The following is a 17794-nucleotide window of genomic DNA, read 5'->3' as shown; positions in this document are numbered from 1 at the left end:
TACAGACCATCTACTGTAGGCTCTCTCTTCTTCCCTAATCCACATCCCAGAACTCTCCATCTTCATCCAACCTTTTCTCTTTGATTTCCGTCTCTGAGGAAGGGGTGGCCCTTTGATTTGCTAAACTCACCCATCTACACCCATCTGTTCTCATAGGCCCACCCTCCTTCTATCTCTCCCCAAGAATTTGTCTCATAGATCATTCTCTCTCTTTCTCTTTGTCTCCATTTCTGCCTCTCTATGACTTTATTTCAGTCTCTGTCTCCAATCTTTTCCTTGTCATTGCTCTTTCCTGATACATACAAGCATAGGACATTTGGCCTTAAAGAAATCTCCAATGGAAACTGACCTCACCTCAAGCTATCATACATACTGTATTCTATTTCCTAACCCTAAAATGAATTGTTGCTTCTGATTCCTCACTCATTTATTAACCCCTTGCAATTTAACTTCTGATTCCACCCTTTACCCAAATTCCTCTCTCCAAGGCTGCCTTCAATCTCTTAAATTCTAAATCCATCATCAAAACTGTTAAATCATCTTTCAATCATCCTCCTTGACCTGTCCATACTTTTTGATACTGTTGATTACCCACATCACTCCTGGACACTTTTTTTACTCTTAGTTTCAGTGACACAGCTCATATCACAGCTTTTTATCTTACCCCCATGACCACTTTTTCTGTCTTTGTTGAAAGTGAGAAGGATTTTCCTTAGAGTTTATTCCTAGACCTTTTCTTCTTTTTCTATATTCCAAGGCAAGAAGACCTAAGTCCAATTGCAGCCTCAGACATTTACTGTGTGACCCTGAGCAAGTCACTTAACTCTGTTTATCTTCGTTTGCTCATCTGTAAAACTGAGATAATAACACTTCCTACCTCCCATTGTGAGGATAATATTTATAAAACTTTGTATATATACGAGCCCTCTATCATCTCCCAAAGATTCAAGTATATGTTCAGCCTTAATTTCTCTCCTATACCTAAGTTCTACATCATCAACTGTTAGATACTTTCTTCTGCATGTCTCATAAAGCACTTTAAAATTAATGTGTCCAAAATTAAATTCATTGTCTAATTCCACCATTCATTCAACTCTCCTTATTTCTGCTGAGGGTACCTAGCCACTTGGATTTCTAACCTCAGACTCTTCCTTGACTTTTCTTTCTCTATTACTCCCTATATCAACTGAGTTGCCAAACCTTGTTAATATTACCTCCACAAAATAATAGGATGCCCATCAATTGGGTAATGGCTGAACAAGTTGTGGTATATGATTTAATGGAATACTATTGTGTTTTAGGAAATGACAAGCAGGATGGTTTCAGAAAAACCTGGAAAGACTTACATGAATTGATGTAAAATGAAGTGAGCAGAACCAGAACATTGTACGCAGTACCAGCAATATTGTACGATGATCAATTGTGAATGACTTAGCTATTCTCAACAATATGATAACCCAAGACAATTCTAAAGCACTTATGATGAAAAATGCTACCCACCTCTAGAGAAAGAACTGATGAAATATGAATGCAGAAGAATAATATTTTTAACTTTATTTTTTTCTTTTGGTCTCTGTTTTCTTTCACAACATGATTAATGTAGAAATGTTTATTGCATGATTGCACATGTATAACCTTTATCAAATTGCTTACCATCTCTGGGAGGATGGAGGTTAGAAAAAGAGGGAGAAAATTTGTAACTCAAAAAAATTTTTAAATGAATGTTAAAAATTGTTTTTACATGTAATTGGGAAAAAACGAAATGTGTTTTTTGGAAAAATATTACCTCCACAACACATCTGCCATTTGTTCCCTTATCTCCACTCACCCAGCTGATATTCTTGTGAAGGCCCAAGTCACTTCTTATCTCTACTAACATGAAAGCCTCCTAACAGATTCTTTACTTCTGGTCTCTCCACTTTCTAATCAATCCTCTAGACATCTGTCTGACCATGTCACTCCTCTGTTCAAAAACCTTGAGTCACTGTCCATTGTATATAAATTTCTTAGCTTGGTATTTCAGGTTCTCTACAACCAGACTCCCATTTACTTTGGCAATCACTATTTGACAGAGTAGTGATTTCAGAGTCAGGAAGACCTGATCTAGCTCTGTGATTTGGTACATCACTTACCTTCTCAGCTATCTCTGGGTTGATAGCAAGAGCAAATGAAATAACACATGTAAAATGCTTTGCAAACCTAATGCTGTACACAAATGATAGTTATTATTATTATTGTTGTTACTTTCTATATTCCTCATCTTCAGGATCTCTATTTCTTTCTAAAACTTGGCCATTACCCGTTCCCCAACTTTATTACTCTATCTTCAGCTCTTTTGTGTTCTCATAAGTCACTCTTCATGCCTGGAATTCACTCTTCCTCATCTATATCCCTTAGGATTCTTGTTTTCCTTTAAGACTTAGCTCAGATGCCCCTTCCTCTGGAAAACCCTTCCTGCTCTCCCTCCCCCCGCCGACAGTGGTTAGTGTTCTCTGTCCTCAGTTTTCTATGTTTAACTTAATTTGTATGTATGTTGTACTACCCACTCCCAAGAATGTTAATTTCTTGAGGACCAGGATTATTTAGTTTTTCTTTGTATTCCCAACACCTATTACAGTGTCTTACACATATTAATAAATAAATCAATAAATGTTTATTGAATTGAAAGATCCAGTGAGTCAACATCTGAGTCTGACAATATGTGAGTTCGCAATATGTGAAATATGCCATCTATATCACCTCCTTATGGAACTGAAAGCAGAAATACAGAAAATATAGAAAAAAAGTTTTTTCTTGATTTCAACCAAGAAAATAATTTGCCCTTTGCCCTTCATCTGTCTAGAGTTAAGGACTGGCAAGGATAGAACTGTCATTTCAAATGATACTGAAAAAGATTCCATCAATTCTGTTGTTAAGAAAATATGACTAGACAACCCAATAAGGTCTAAGGATGATGGGCCTGAAGCCAAGAACAGTGAACTAGGCAAATCATTTTTTGGTAACCAATAGACCCACATTCTGCAATGGAGTATTGTTGTTTTTAAAGGCCATTACATAGTTATCAACTTCTTGACAACATGTCAAACCCAATAACATGGATACATTAAAATAGTACATAATATTAAATTCACACTAACAGTAAAATCACAGTTCAGTGATGCTTGGATTAAACCACTCATGCTTTCAGAATTTTTCCTTAGAGAAATATCTACATGAGATGAAAAGGTCTTTTCATGTCAAATAACTAGAGAGAAATCTTGGTTTCAAACACTGATAGATAAGACTGGGTGAGAATTAACATGCTAAACAGAATTTCAGGCTCACAGTATCACAACATGAATAACAGAACACTAACCATAGCAAGAATTTATCAATTTAAAGATATTCAGTCCATAGTCATATAAATCAAATGTTAGCATGAGTCAAAACACATAAATAATAGAAGTATAGACACTACAATTTATCACAGAATGTCAAAACAAGCACTGGTTGGACTGAACTTGATTTTAAAATACAATAAAAAGAAAAATACATGAAGGATTGGCCATAGCACCTCATGTCAGACTCCAACAAATCAGAGCTTGACAAAGCAAGTCCAAAAATAACAACATCGAAGCTAAAAAAAAAAAAAAGATTGATGTGATTGTAAGGATGTATTGATAGAAGTGTAGTACTATAGCACTCTAGCTATATGGTCTTGGGCAAATAAATTGAGTTTTCTTTAGGCCTCAGTCTCTGCAACTGTAAAAATGGGTGTAAAATAATATCTGTTGCTCTAATGATCTTTGATCAAATGAGACAAACATGTATGTCACCTTGCAACCTTTAACATACTGTAAATGTCACTTGTTTTTTTTTTCTTTTATTTCAAATTATTAATGTCATTGGTATAAGGAAACACAGGTGAAGAAACTTCCTTTCCAAAATAGACTGGATATTTTGGGACAATTTATAGTCTTAGAGAGTTGCCCAGGTTACTAAGAGGTTAAATCATTTACTCAGGTTCACATAGTCAATATGTTTTAAAGGTGGGACTTGAATCCAGGACTTGAATCTGACTCTAAGGCCATTTATGGTATCTATCCATTAATTAACTAAACTCCTATCATCATCATCATCATCATTATTCTGCCTTAGTCAGACCACATTTGATTATTGTGTCCTCTTCTGTGTATCATATTTTAGGAATTACATTGAGAAGCAAGGGAATGTTCAAAAGAGGCTGATAGAACTGAAAACTATGTCATATTAAAATTGATTAAAGGAATTGGGGATAGTTAGCCTAGAAAACACAAGACTTGGACATAGGAAGAGGCTCCAGGGACATGTTAACTATTTTCAAGTATTTGAAGAGCTGTCTTATAAATGTGATGCTAGGCTCTTTTGGTTGTGGTGGGAGGGGATGAAGGTAAAACTAGATGCAATGGGTACAATTTGTAGAGAAGGAGAAGATGACCGAATATAAATACAACATTGTATGTACCCATATAAGGTAAGCATGTACATGAGTTATCTAAAATAAAGCTTGAAACTGATATGAGTATTTTCCACTTCTGGGAGCCAAGATGGTGGAGTAAGAAGTAAATGACTCTCACCTTCCCTTATTGACTCCTGAAAGCCCAGAAAATATTGACCTGGGAAAAATATTGAAACGGCTGAGCCAGCAGAAAGATGGAGTGCAGTAGTCTTGTAGCTCAGGAAGCTTGGAGGATTAACGGGAAAGGCCCCTCTCACTCTGGGAGAGGGGAAGCAGTACAGGATGGGAGGCATCCCAGCAAGCCAGTGGCAAGCCCCACCTCAGCATACCAGGGGGAGATCTTGAGACCCAGGGTGATGGAGCAAGCAAGTGCTAACACCAGGACCCCCTGAGTGCCTTAGTACAGGCAAGGGAACCGGTAGACACTAACTCAGAAAATTGTGTTCTCCAGCAGCCAAATCACCCAGAACTTCAGTGCAACTCTGAGAAGTACAATTCCAGGAGGCAAACCTCCAGGCTGACAGACATCCTCCAGCAATAAAATATTCCTATGCAAGGCCCAGGTGAGCAGGAGCCAAACATCCGAGTGCAAGGCCCAGGTGAGCAGGTGTTTCCCATGGGCCAGACTCCCTACCCACACCCCAAAATCTCTGATATTGCTGACCCCAGACCAACACCAGGTAAGCTGCCAAACCCTACAGTCTCCAACTGCCAGCACTTGAGGCCTCAGCACACAAAGCCAGTGATCAGGTCCCAGGTTCCCAAGACAAGAAGCTTGGGTCAGTGCCCCCTGCACTCCAGGAGAGCTCAACCTTTTTTTTAAAAAAAAGTCAAGAAATAGGCAAACACCATGAGCAAAAAGCAGAAACAGACAATGACCTTAGATTCTGATTATGGGAACAAGGAAGGTCAAGACACAAATTCAGAGCAGGACAACATTGTAAATATACCCACATCTGAAACCTCAAAGGGGAATATGAACTGGTCTCAAGCCCAGAAAGCCTTCTTGGAAGAGCTCAAGAAGGATTTTAAAAGTCAAATAAGAGAGATAGAAGATAAATTGGGAAAAGAAATGAGAAGTATGCAAGAGAGAGTCAATAGCTTGGAAAAAGAAAGACAAAAATTAACTGTAGAAAACAAATCCTTAAAAAAGACAATTGGGCAAATTGGAAAAAAAAGTACACTGAAGAAAATAACTCTTTAAAAAGTAGAATTGGCCAAATGGAAAATGAGGTACAAAATCTAATAGATGAAAACAATTCATTAAAAATTAGAATCGGGCAAGTGGAAGCCAATGACTCTATCAGAAAGCAAGAATAAGTCAAACAGAAACAAAAGAAATAATAAACAAATTTAGCAAAGTTGTAGGATATAAAATAAACCCACACCAATAATTGGCATTTCTATATGCAGTAGTATATACAAAGTCCAACAGTAAGAGATAGAGAAAGTCCATTTAAAGTTACTATAGACATTATAAAATATTTGGGAGTCTACCTGTCAAAAAACCTCAGGAACTATATGAATATAACTACAAAACTCTTTTCACACAAATAAAGCCAGATCTAAATAATTGGAAAAATATCAGTTGTTCATGAGTAGGCTGAACTAATATAATAAAAATGACAATTCTACCTAAATTAATTTACCTATTCAGTGTCATACCAATCAAACTACCAAAAATTATTTTATAGAGCTAGAAAAAACAATAACAAAATTCATCTGGAAGAACAAAAGGTCCAGAATATCAATGGAACTAATGAAAAGAAATGCAAGGGAAAGTGGCTTAGCTGTACCAGATCTTAAATTGTATTATAAAACAGCAATCATCAGAACTACTTGGTACTGGCTAAGAAGTAGAGTAGTGAATCAATGGAATAGGTTAGGTATGTAAGACACAACAGTTAATGACTCTAGTAATCTACTACATCCAAAGATTCCAGCTTCTGGGATAAGAAATCACTATTTAACAAAAACTGCTGGGAAAACTGGAGAATGGTATGGCAGAAACTGGGCATAGACCAACATCTTATACTCTATACCAAGATTAAGTCAAAAGGGATACAAGATTTAGATATAAAGACTGATACGATAAGCAAACTAGGAGAGCAAGGAATAGTTTACCTATCAGAGCTATGGGAAAAGGAAGAATTTATGACCAAACAGGAGATAGAGAACATTATGAAATGCAAAATGGATAATTTTGATTACACTAATGTTTTCACCAACAAAGCCAATGTAACCAAGATTAGAAGGGAAGCAGACAACTGGGAAACAATTTTTACAACCAGTGTCTCTGATAAAGGCTTGTTTCTAAAATATAGAGAGAACTGAGTTGAATTTATAAGAATACAAGTCATGCCCCAATTGATAAATGGTCAAAGGATATGAACAGGCAGTTTTCAGAGGAAGAAATTAAAGCTATCTATAGTCATATGAAAAAAATGCTCTAAATTACTACTGATTAGAGAAATGCAAATCAAAATGACTCTGAGGTACCACATCACACCTATTAGATTGGCTAACATGACAAAACAGAAAAATGATAAATGTTGGAGAAGATGTGGGAAAATTGGAACACTAATGCATTGTTGATGGAGTTATGAGCTGATCCAACCATTCTGGAGAGCAATTAGGAGCTATGCCCAAAGGGCTATAAAATTATGCATACCCTTTGACCCAGCTGTATCCCAAAGAGATCACGAAAAAGGGGAAAGGACCCACATGTACAAAAATTTTCATAGCAGCTCTTTTTTGTGGTGGCAAAGAATTAGAAATTGAGGGGATGCCCATCAATTGGGGAATGGCTAAACAAGTTGTGGTATATGAATGTAATGGAATACTATTGTGCTATAAAAATGACGAGCAGGTAGACTTCAGAAAAACCTGCAAAGACTTGTATGGACTGATGCTGAGTGAAATGAACAGAACCAGGAGAACATTGTATACAGTAACAGCAACATTGTAGGATGACTGACTTTGATAGACTTCGCTCTTCTCAGCAACAGAAGGCCCTAAGACAACTCCAAAAGACTCACAATGGAAAATGCTATTCATATCCAGAGAAAGAACTATGAAGTCTGAATGCAGATAGAAGCATGCTATTTGCTCTCCTTTTCTTTTGTTGGTTCCTCCCATCAGTTCTAAGTCTTCTTTACATCATGACTAATGGGAAAATATGCTTAATATGAATGTATAAGTAGACCCTATATCAGATTGCATACTGTCTTGGGGAAGGGAGGGGAGAAGGAGGGAGAGATAATTTATTCACTTATGGAAGTGAATGCTGAGAACTAAAAATTAATTAATTATTAAAAAAAAAAGAAAATGATATGAACAGATATCTGAAGTATTTGACCCACCCCTCTGTAAAGGAGATTGTAATTCCTTCTTTGAGTGGAAAAGAAGGATCATGGTTGGGTGTTCTTTTCTTCAAACTTTGGAAGGGGTACAAGATTAGAATATCTGCCCCTCTTACCCAAGTATTGCTGGCCTAGGGTCAAAACAAAAGCTGCTTCCCTAGTTGCTCTTCAGGGAGGAGGGTTGACCTGAACTTATACCTACTATCTTGATGTTTTTCTGCCAAATGTTGTTGTTTTTCCTTTATTCCTTTTTTGTTTTTCTGGTGAGGCAATTGGGGTTAAGTGACTTGCCCAGAGTCACACAGTACTAAGTATCATGTGTCTGAGGCTGGATTTGAACTCATGTCCTCCTGATGCCAGAGCTGGTGCTCTATCTACTGCACCACTTAGCTGCCCATTGTCATTCATTCTTAAAGAGGACCATCACTTGAAAGTGAATTGGATTTAAGTGTTGGTTACACAAAAAACTAACACAAATATCAATAGCAGACAACCCCATTAATACAAGCAAACAGGAAACAGAGATTGGAGTTCTATAGATTAGAAAATACAAGATAATAGTTCAGACAATGAGCTCTCATGCTGAGAATAAGATATCATAGTTCAAGCTAAGAAAACAGGATCTTCATCTTAACCAAGGGGAAATTTTTTTTCTCAGAAATTTCTGTGGAGGCAAGCTAAAAATCAGGTTCATATTAAGGAGCCAGCTTTCTCTATATGTTTGCAGCTTACAAAGTCTTTCTCTCTCTTCTCTAGTAGTCGGTCTTAGAGAATTTCTGGAACCACATGTATCTCTCCTGAAGGATATGCCTCTTCTCTAAAACTCTGCCATAGAAAGGGGCTAGAGCTGGAACCAACACAGCACTGAACCAGCAATCTTCCTACCAATCAGGAATCATATCAAATATGCTGTGGCATGCAATATGCCCCAGGTTTGACTGGAAACTCAGTATTCATGAAGAAAAATGTCCTAACAATTAGAGCTGCCCAAAAGTTCAATGGGCTATCTTAGGAGATAGTAAATTTCATATCTCTGGGAGGTCTTTAAGTGAACATTGCTTTGTCCTCAGAAGTTTCCCGTAATTATGTGAATGTTGCTATGGGGCATGTCAACATTGCTCTCAAGCAATGCCAATTATCATCTTTGCTTATCATCTGTCTCTGGTGGAAGATCTGGTGGATTCCTTAAAACAGGCTCTCTTCATGTGGCTGATGCCATATGTAGGTGCAGTTTACAATGTGATTACTCTTCTGATTCTTTCTTTTTCAAAAATTTTTTGGTTACATTTGAGTTTCAAGCTGTTTCCCTCTCTACTTCCCAACCCTGTATAAGAGAAGACCAACAGTCTCACACACAGACACACACACACACACACACACACACACAGCATATGCCTTCATCGGTCCTTTGCAGTTAATTTGAAGATTCATATAACTCAGAATAGCTTAATCGTTCCCATTTTCTCTTTGAACAATATTGCTGATATTGTATACAACATTCTGTTGGTTCTGCTCATTTCTCTCTTCATTATTTCATGCAGGTCATTTCATGTTTTCTTAAAATCAACCTGCTAATCATTTCTTACAGCACAGTACTATTCCATCAGAATCACATACCACAACTTATTCAGCCATTCCCCAATTGATGGGCATCCCCTCAATTTCCAGTTTTTTGCCACCCCAAGAAGAGCTGCTACAAATATTTTAGAAGATACAGTTTCTTTTCATTTTTCTCTGATCACTTTGGCTAATAGTGGCATTGTTGGGCCAAAGGGTATATACGGTTTTATAATTCTTTGGGCATAATTCCAGATTGCTCTCCAAAATAGTTGGATCAATTCACAGTTCCACCAACAGTGTATTAGTGTCCCATTTTTTATGTCCCCTACATTTGTTATTATCTCCTTCCATCATTTTAGCCAATCTGATCTGTGTAAGATGATATCTCAAAATTGTTTTAATTGTATGTCTCTAATCAATAAAGATTTAGAGCATTTTTATATGACTACATATAACTTTGATTTCTTCCTCCAAAAATTGCTTGTTTATATCCTTTGACCATTTATGAATTGGATAATGACTCATATTCTCATAAAGTTGACAAAGTTCTCACTATATTTGAGATATGAGCCCTTTATCTGGGCAATTGTCTATAAAAAATTTTTTCCTAATTTTCTGCTTTCCTTCTAATCTTGGCTACATTGGTTTTATTTGTACAAAACATTTTATACTTAATTTTAATTAAATCAAAATTATCCATTTATATCTCACAATTCTATCTCTTGTTTACTCATAAATTCTTCTCCTACTCATAAAGTTGATAGGTAACATGTTCCATGGTGTTCTAATTTTCTTATAATATCTCCCTTTATGTCTAGGTTATGTATCCATTTTGATTGGTGATGATGGGCATCCTTGTTTCACTGTTGATCTTATTGGAAAGATTCTAGCTTATCTGTGGTACAGATAAGGTTTGCTGATGATTTAGGTAGATGTTTTTTATCAGGTAAAGGAAAAATTCATTTATGCCTATGCTTTCAAGTGTTTTAGAAGGAATGAATGTTATAGTCTGTCAAAAGTTTTTTTCTGCATCTATTGATATAATCATATAATTTTTGCTACTTTTGTTATTGATAAAATCAATTAATTAATAGTTAATTATTTTCCTTATGTGAAGCAGTCCTGCATTCCTGGTATAAATCCCACTTGATCACAATGTATAACCTTTGTTATATATTGTTGTAGTCTTTTAGCTAGCATTTTGTTTAGGACTTTTGCATCAATATTCATTAGTAAAATTGACCTATAATTTGCTTTCTTTGTTTTTACTCTTCCTGGTTTAGGGATCAGCAACATCTTTGTTTCATAAAAGGATTTTGGTAAAACTCATTCTTTGCCTACTATTTTAAATAATGTATTTAAGATTATAATTAGTTGATCTTCAATGTTTGGTAGAATTCACTTACAAATCCATTTGATCCTGATGCTTTTTTCTTAGGAAGCTCATTTATGTACTGTTCAGTTATTTTTTCTAAAATTTATTTAGAGAATATATTTCTTCTTCTGTTAATCTGGGCAGTTTATATTTTTAGTAAGTATTTTTCCATTTCACTTAAATTGTTAAATTTATTTATTAATTAGGCAAAATGACTCCTAATAATAGTTTTATTTTCATCTTAATTAGTGGTGTATTCACCTTTTCATTTTTGATCCTAGTGATTTGGTTTACTAATTTACCCTCCTTTTTAATCATATTAATCATTGGTTTATCTATTTTATTGTTTGTTTTTTAAACAAACTTTAGTTTTACGTGTTAATTCAATGACCTTCTCATATTCAATTTTATTAATGTCACCTTTAATTTTTAGAATTTCCAATTTGGTGTTTCATTAGGGATTTTTAATTTATTCTTTTCCTGGTTTTTTTTTAGTTACATACCCAGTTCATTGATTTGCTCTTTCTTTATTCTACTGATATACACATTTAGAGATATAAGCTTTCCTCTGATTACTACTTTTGCTGCATCCCATATGTTTTGGTATGTTGTCTCATTATTATCATTCTCTTTAATAAAATTATTGATTATTTCTATGACTTGTTTTTTAACCCATTTATTCTTTAAAATTGGGTTATTTAGTCTCCAATTAATTTTTAATCTGTGTTTCCATGGCCCTTTATTAAATGTAATTTTATTGAATTATGATTTGAAAAGAATGCATTTAATATTTATGCTTTTCTGCATTTAACTATAGAGTTAACATATGGTTAATTTTTGTAAAGGTACCATATACGGTTGAGAAAAAGTTTTATTCCTTTCTTTTCCTGCTCAGTTCTCTCCAGATGTATATTATATTTAGCTTATCTATGATTCTATTCATCTCCTTTACTTCTTTTGTATTTAATTTTTGGTTTGATTTATCTAGTTCTGAGATGGGAAGGTTGAAGACCCCCACAATTATAGTCTTGCTATTTCCACCATTAATGCATTTACCTTTTCCTTTAAAAATGTGAATGCTGTGCCATTTAGTGCATATATGTTTAGTATTGATATTACTTCATTATCTGTGATACCTTTTAATAAAATGTAGTTTCCCTGTTTTTCTTTTTTAATTAAATCTATTTTAGCTTTGTCTTTGTTTGAGATCATGATGCTGTCCCTGCTTTTGTACATCAACTGAAGCATAATGAATTCTATTCCGGCATTTTATTTTTACTCTGTGTGTGTCTCTCATATTTAATGTGTTTCTTGTAAACAACATATTTTCAGGTTTTGGTTTTTGATTCATTCTGCTATCCATTTCTGTTATAAGGGTGAGTTTATCCTATTAACATTCAAAGTTGTAATTTGTCTAAGTTGAGTATTTCCCTTCATCCTATTTTTCCTCACTGTTTATCTTTCACTGTCTCTCTGTTTCTGTCTCTGTCTCTCTCTGTCTCTGTCTCTCCCTCCATCTCTACTCAGAAGTCAAATTTACTTCTGACCACTGACTCCCTAATTTGCACACCTTTCTAAGAATCCCTCCCTTATCCCATCTCCTTACTCTTCTATTCCTCTGTAAATTAGGAAGACTTTTATATCCTACTAGATGTATGTATTATTTCCTCTTTAACCCAGAATAAGCTTCCTGCACTACCTTCCCTTTGCTCTCTCCACCTTTCCATTATAATAGTTTTTCTATTCACCCCTCTTTTGAATGAGATAATTTGCTCTGTTTTATCTCTCCCTACCCAATTTTATTTTTTTAAGATCATCCTATCATAATCAACTCAGCCCCAAGCCTTTAATCTATTGATGCTCTTTCAAACTACTCTAGTAATGATAACATTCTTTAGAGTTACAAATACCATTTTCCCATATAAGAAGTAAACAATTTCACATTATTAAATCCCTTATAATTAGTCTTTCATGTTTACCTTCTTATGTTTCAGATTTTCTGTTAAATTCTGGTATTTTCTTCAAGAATACCTGAAAGTCTTTTAGTTCATTAAATTTCTATTTTTTTTCCTTGCAGGATTACATTCAGCTTTACTGGGTAGATTATTCTTGGTTCCAAACTTAGTTCCTTTGCTCCTTGGAATATTATATTCTATGCCCCCTAGTTTTTTTAGTATAGAAGCTGCTAAGTGTTGTTGTTTCTTTTTTTCCTGACTGTAGTTCCATTATATTAAAAGATTTTTTTTTCCAGTTGCTTGTAATGGACAGGTAAGTAGTGCAGGGAATAGAGCACTAGGCTTGGAATCAGGAAAACTCATCTTTCATGGATCCAAATTCAGACTCAAACACTTACTATCTGTATGACCCTGAACAAGTCATTTAACTCTCTTTACCTCTTTTTTCTCATCTGTAAAATGAACTGGAAAAGGAAAAGACAAAACTGCTCCGATACAGTTAGATATGACTGAACAACAGACGAGTTGGTTGTAATATTCTCTTCTTGGTCTGGAATCTTTGAAACAGCTATACTGTTCCTGTAAGTTTTCATTTTGAGATCCCTTTCAGGCATTGATCAGCGGATTTTTTCAATTTCTAGTTTACTCTATAGTTTTAAAATGTCAAGATAAGTTCCTTAATAATTTTTTGAAGCATAATGTATACCAGGGGTGGGGAACCTACAGCCTCAAGGCCACACATGGGCCTCTAGGTCCTCAAATACGGCCCTTTGACTGAATTCAAACTTCATAGAACAAATTCCCTTAATAAAAGAATTTGTTCTATAAAATTTGGGCTCAGTCAAAAGTCTACATTGTAGACTCTTTTTTTTTAAAATTATAACTTTCAGGTAGTCCAACAATTCTTATATTATCTTTCCTTGACTCTTTTCCAGATCAGCTTTTTTTTGTCCCCTAACAAGATGTTTTACATTCTCTTCTATTTTTTCCCCTGGTCTTTTGATTTTGTTTTATTATTTCTTGATGTCTTATGAAGTCATTCACTTCCCCTGGCCCAATTCTAATTTTTAAGGGTTTTTTTTTTTTTTTGGTAAATTTTTGGATCTTTTTTTTCAGATGGTTGACTTTCTTTTCATAATTTTCTTGCTTTTCTTGCATTACTCTTATTTCTTTCCCCAATTTTTCCTCAGCTTCTCTTATTTGATTTTTAAAGTCCTTTTAAAGCTCTTCCAAGGACTCTTTTTTGGACTTGTGACCATTTTACATTTTTCTTTGAACCTTCACAAGAAGCTATTTAAGCTTCTTCTAAATTTGAACCCTGATCTTCTCTATCACCATAGTGGCTATCCATGGTCAAGTTCTTTCTCTGTTTTTCACTCATTTTTAAAACAACCTATTTCTTGGCTGTTAACTTTGCATTATAGTTGGGCATTGGGGATAATGCCTTGGGGTACTGAGGATAATGTCTTTTGCTTCAGGTTTTTCATGCTGTTATTTTCTGAGTTTTATCTGGGGGAGGGTTTTTTCACCTCTTCATTCTTCCATTTCTCTATAATCCAAAGCAAGTGTGGTCACTGCTCCTCCAATTCATGCCTTGTTTTAAAAGTACCCTCAGTTACTCCTGTCCACCCTGGGCCACAACCAAGGCCCATAGCATCTCTGCCACTCCAAACATTGATGCTCCCTGTGGTCCTTCTGGCAGCTGGAAATATGAACTTGTCCCTCTGCCCTAGAATCAAAACCAGGGCCTTTGCTCTCCTGCCAGTGACCATAACCAGGATGGCCCTGTTCTTCTTCACCTGCATGCTTGCTCCTCTTCACCAACAGCCTCAGCTTGGGATTGGATCTGGTCAGTATGCCAAAGCCCTGCATTCAACACTAATTGACAACCCCCACAATCTGCTTCTGATCAGCTGCCCAATCCTCACAACATCCTGGCGGCAAAAGCTTTCAGAGGTAAAGCTGCCTCCCTCCCAACTCATCTGCTTCCCAGATCTTGCTGTTTATTGACTCAGTGGTGACTCTCCAGAGGTATCTGCACTTCAATCAGGCCAGACCCTCACTCTTAGAGGTTAGATTTTTGATAATATCCTCCCAAATTGTCTTAGACTGGACAACCACTTTACCCTGACTTTTAATTATTTCTGCCACTCTAAAATTTACTTTGAGGCATTATTTTAAGTTATATATGGAGGGAATTTAGGAGAGACAGGTAGTTTCCTGCCCTATTACTCCATCTTCCCACAATTCCCTAGCTACCCTTCTGATTCTTGCCAATCTGCTACTCTTCAATGTTCTAATTGTCTAATTGTAAGAGTAATTGACCACTATGTTGGTGTTACATGTGATTCAATCAAGTCAATTTTTGCAAAGAGTCATGCAAAATTCCTTGGCATCACAAAGAAAAAGGTAGAATAATAGGTCAGGAGTTGGAAATTTGATCATCACTAGAATACCATTTAATAAAATATGCAGACTCATTGTCAGCTTAAGCTTGTGATCTTAAGTTTCTTAAAATTTGACATTAAAACTTAAACATGTACTAAGACTTTGGGGACACACATGTGTGTGTGTGTGTGTGTGTGTGTGTGTATGTGTATGTGTGTTTCCTTGCATGCCTCTGCACTTAAAAGTAAGTATAAAGCAATTTGAATAAGGATATATGATCAATAACAGGAAAATGAGGAAAGACTTTGAATAGAAAAAGAAACCTAAACTAATTCTTTAATGAAGCTAGAGATTTTAAAAGATTTAGGTTAGTGGGAAGGCAAGGATGTTGGAATGAGAATGTCAAGTTAAGGGTTCAGTTGGAACATAGTGCATGTGAAGGGAAGTAATGCAAAATAAGGTTAGAAAGGTAGATTGGAGCTATATTGTGTACCATTCTATGGAGCCTACCCTAGAGACAACAAGGAGTTGATAAAGATTTTTGAGCACAGGATTGATATGGTCAGATCAATGCCCAAGCTCTGCCTGGGGTGGCAGCTGCCTCCTCAGCTTCCAGCCAACAGACTGAGGGGGAATCAAGTGGCTGACCAGAGGAGGATTGCAGGGATCTCTCTGTTGGTCCAAGATTCTTCTTGCTTTGCCCTTGCTTGGATCTGGATCACAGTTCTGGGTGGCGGTCCTGGGACATGGTGGAGCTTGTAGTGGCTGGGGAGAGGAAATCCTCATAGTATCAAGACTGAAAAGAGTGCTTGTGGTCACTCATAGACCAGAGCACAGGCCAGGAAAAGAGTAAACATCTCGCCCTTGATCATAGCACCTTGGAAAAACTGAAAATTTACAGGTCACTAGAAGTATCTCTGAAAACAGCTGCACAAAACCCCTCAGGACAGTATATTCTCCACACTGGAAACAGACCCCTACCTTAACAAACAGTTTGTAACTCAAGTAATTGGCCAGGATCATGAGCAAGCAGCACAAAAAAGAGTCAGATTATATTATCTTACTTTGGTGACAAAGAAGATCAAAACATACAACAAGAAGACAATGAAGCCAAAGCTCCTACATCCAAAGCCCCCAAGAAAAATATGAATTGGTCCCAGGCCATGGAAGAGCTCAAAAAGTATTTTGAGAAGCAAGTAAGAGAAGTAGAAGAAAAACTGAGAGTGATGTTAAAGGAGACCCAAAAAAATACTGAAGAAAATAACACCTTAAAAAATAGCCTAACCCAAATGGCAAAAGAGGTCCAAAAAGCCAATGAGGAGAAGAATACCCTTAAAAGCAAAATTGGCCAAATGGAAAAGGAAGTCCAAAAGCTTACTGAAGAAAATACTTCCTTAAAAATTAAAATGGAGAAATTGGAAGCTAGTGACTCTATAAGAAATCAAGGCACTGTAACACTAATCCAAAAGAGTGAAAAAATAGAAGAGAATGTGAAATATCTCATTGGAAAAACAACTGACCTGGAAAATAGATCCAGGAGAGAGAACTTAAAAATTATTGGACTACCTGAAAGCCATGATCAAAAAAAGATCCTAAACATCATCTTTCAAGAAATTATCAAGGAAAACTGCCCTGATATTTTAGAACCAGAGGGCAAAATACAAATGGAAAGCATCCACCGATCACCTCCTGAAAGAGAACCCCAAAGGAAAACTCCTAGGAATATTGTAGCCAAATTCCGAAATTCCCAGGTCAAGGAGAAAATGTTGCAAACAGCCAGATAGAAACAATTCAAGTATTGTGGAAACACAATCAGGATAACACAAGATTTAGCAGCTTCTACATTAAGGATCCAGAGGGCATGGAGTATGATATTCTGGAGGGCAAAGGAGATAGGACTACAACCAAGAATAACCTACCCAGTAAAACTGAGCATAATCCTTTAGGGTAAAAAATGGTCATTCAATGAAATAGGGGACTTTCAAGCATTCCTGAGGAAAAGATCAGAGCTGAATAGAAAATCTGACTTTCAAATACAAGACTCAAGTGAAGCATGGAAGAGGTAAACAGGAAAGAGAAATCATAAGAGACTTATTAAGGTTGAACTGTTTATATTCCTGCAGGAAAAGATGATATTTGTAACTCATGAGTCCTTTGTCAGTATTAGTGTAGTGGGAGGGGGAAAATTATATGTATGTATAGATAGATAGATAGATGGCACAGGGTGAGTTGAAGATGAAGGGATGATATCTGGAAAATAACATTAAGGGGTGAGAGAGGATTATACTAGGAGAAGGAGAAAGGGAGAAGTGGAATGGGGTAAATTATCTCACATGAAACAGATAAGAAAAGGCTTTTACAATGGAGGGGAAATAGGGGAAGGTGAGAGGGAATGAGTGAATCCTATTCTCACAGGATTTGGCTTAAGGAGAGAATAACAGGCACAATGGGGTATGGAAATCTATCTTACCCTACAGGAAAATAAAGGGGAAGAGGACAAGAGAGCAGGGGATTAATAGAGGGGAGGGCAGATTGGGGGAGGGGATAATCAAAAGCAAACACTTCTGAGGAGGGACAGGGTCAAAAGAGAGAATAGAATAAATGGGAGGTAGGATAGGATGAAGGGAAATATACTTAGTTTTTCACAACAGGACTACTATGGAAGTGTTTAGCATGA

Source organism: Vombatus ursinus, unplaced genomic scaffold (assembly GCF_900497805.2).
Source record: "Vombatus ursinus unplaced genomic scaffold, bare-nosed wombat genome assembly UNPS02010320.1, whole genome shotgun sequence".
NCBI classification, from domain to species: Eukaryota; Metazoa; Chordata; class Mammalia; order Diprotodontia; family Vombatidae; genus Vombatus; species Vombatus ursinus.
The sequence above is the reverse complement of the archived record's forward strand: the minus strand, read 5'-3'. Positions refer to the sequence as shown.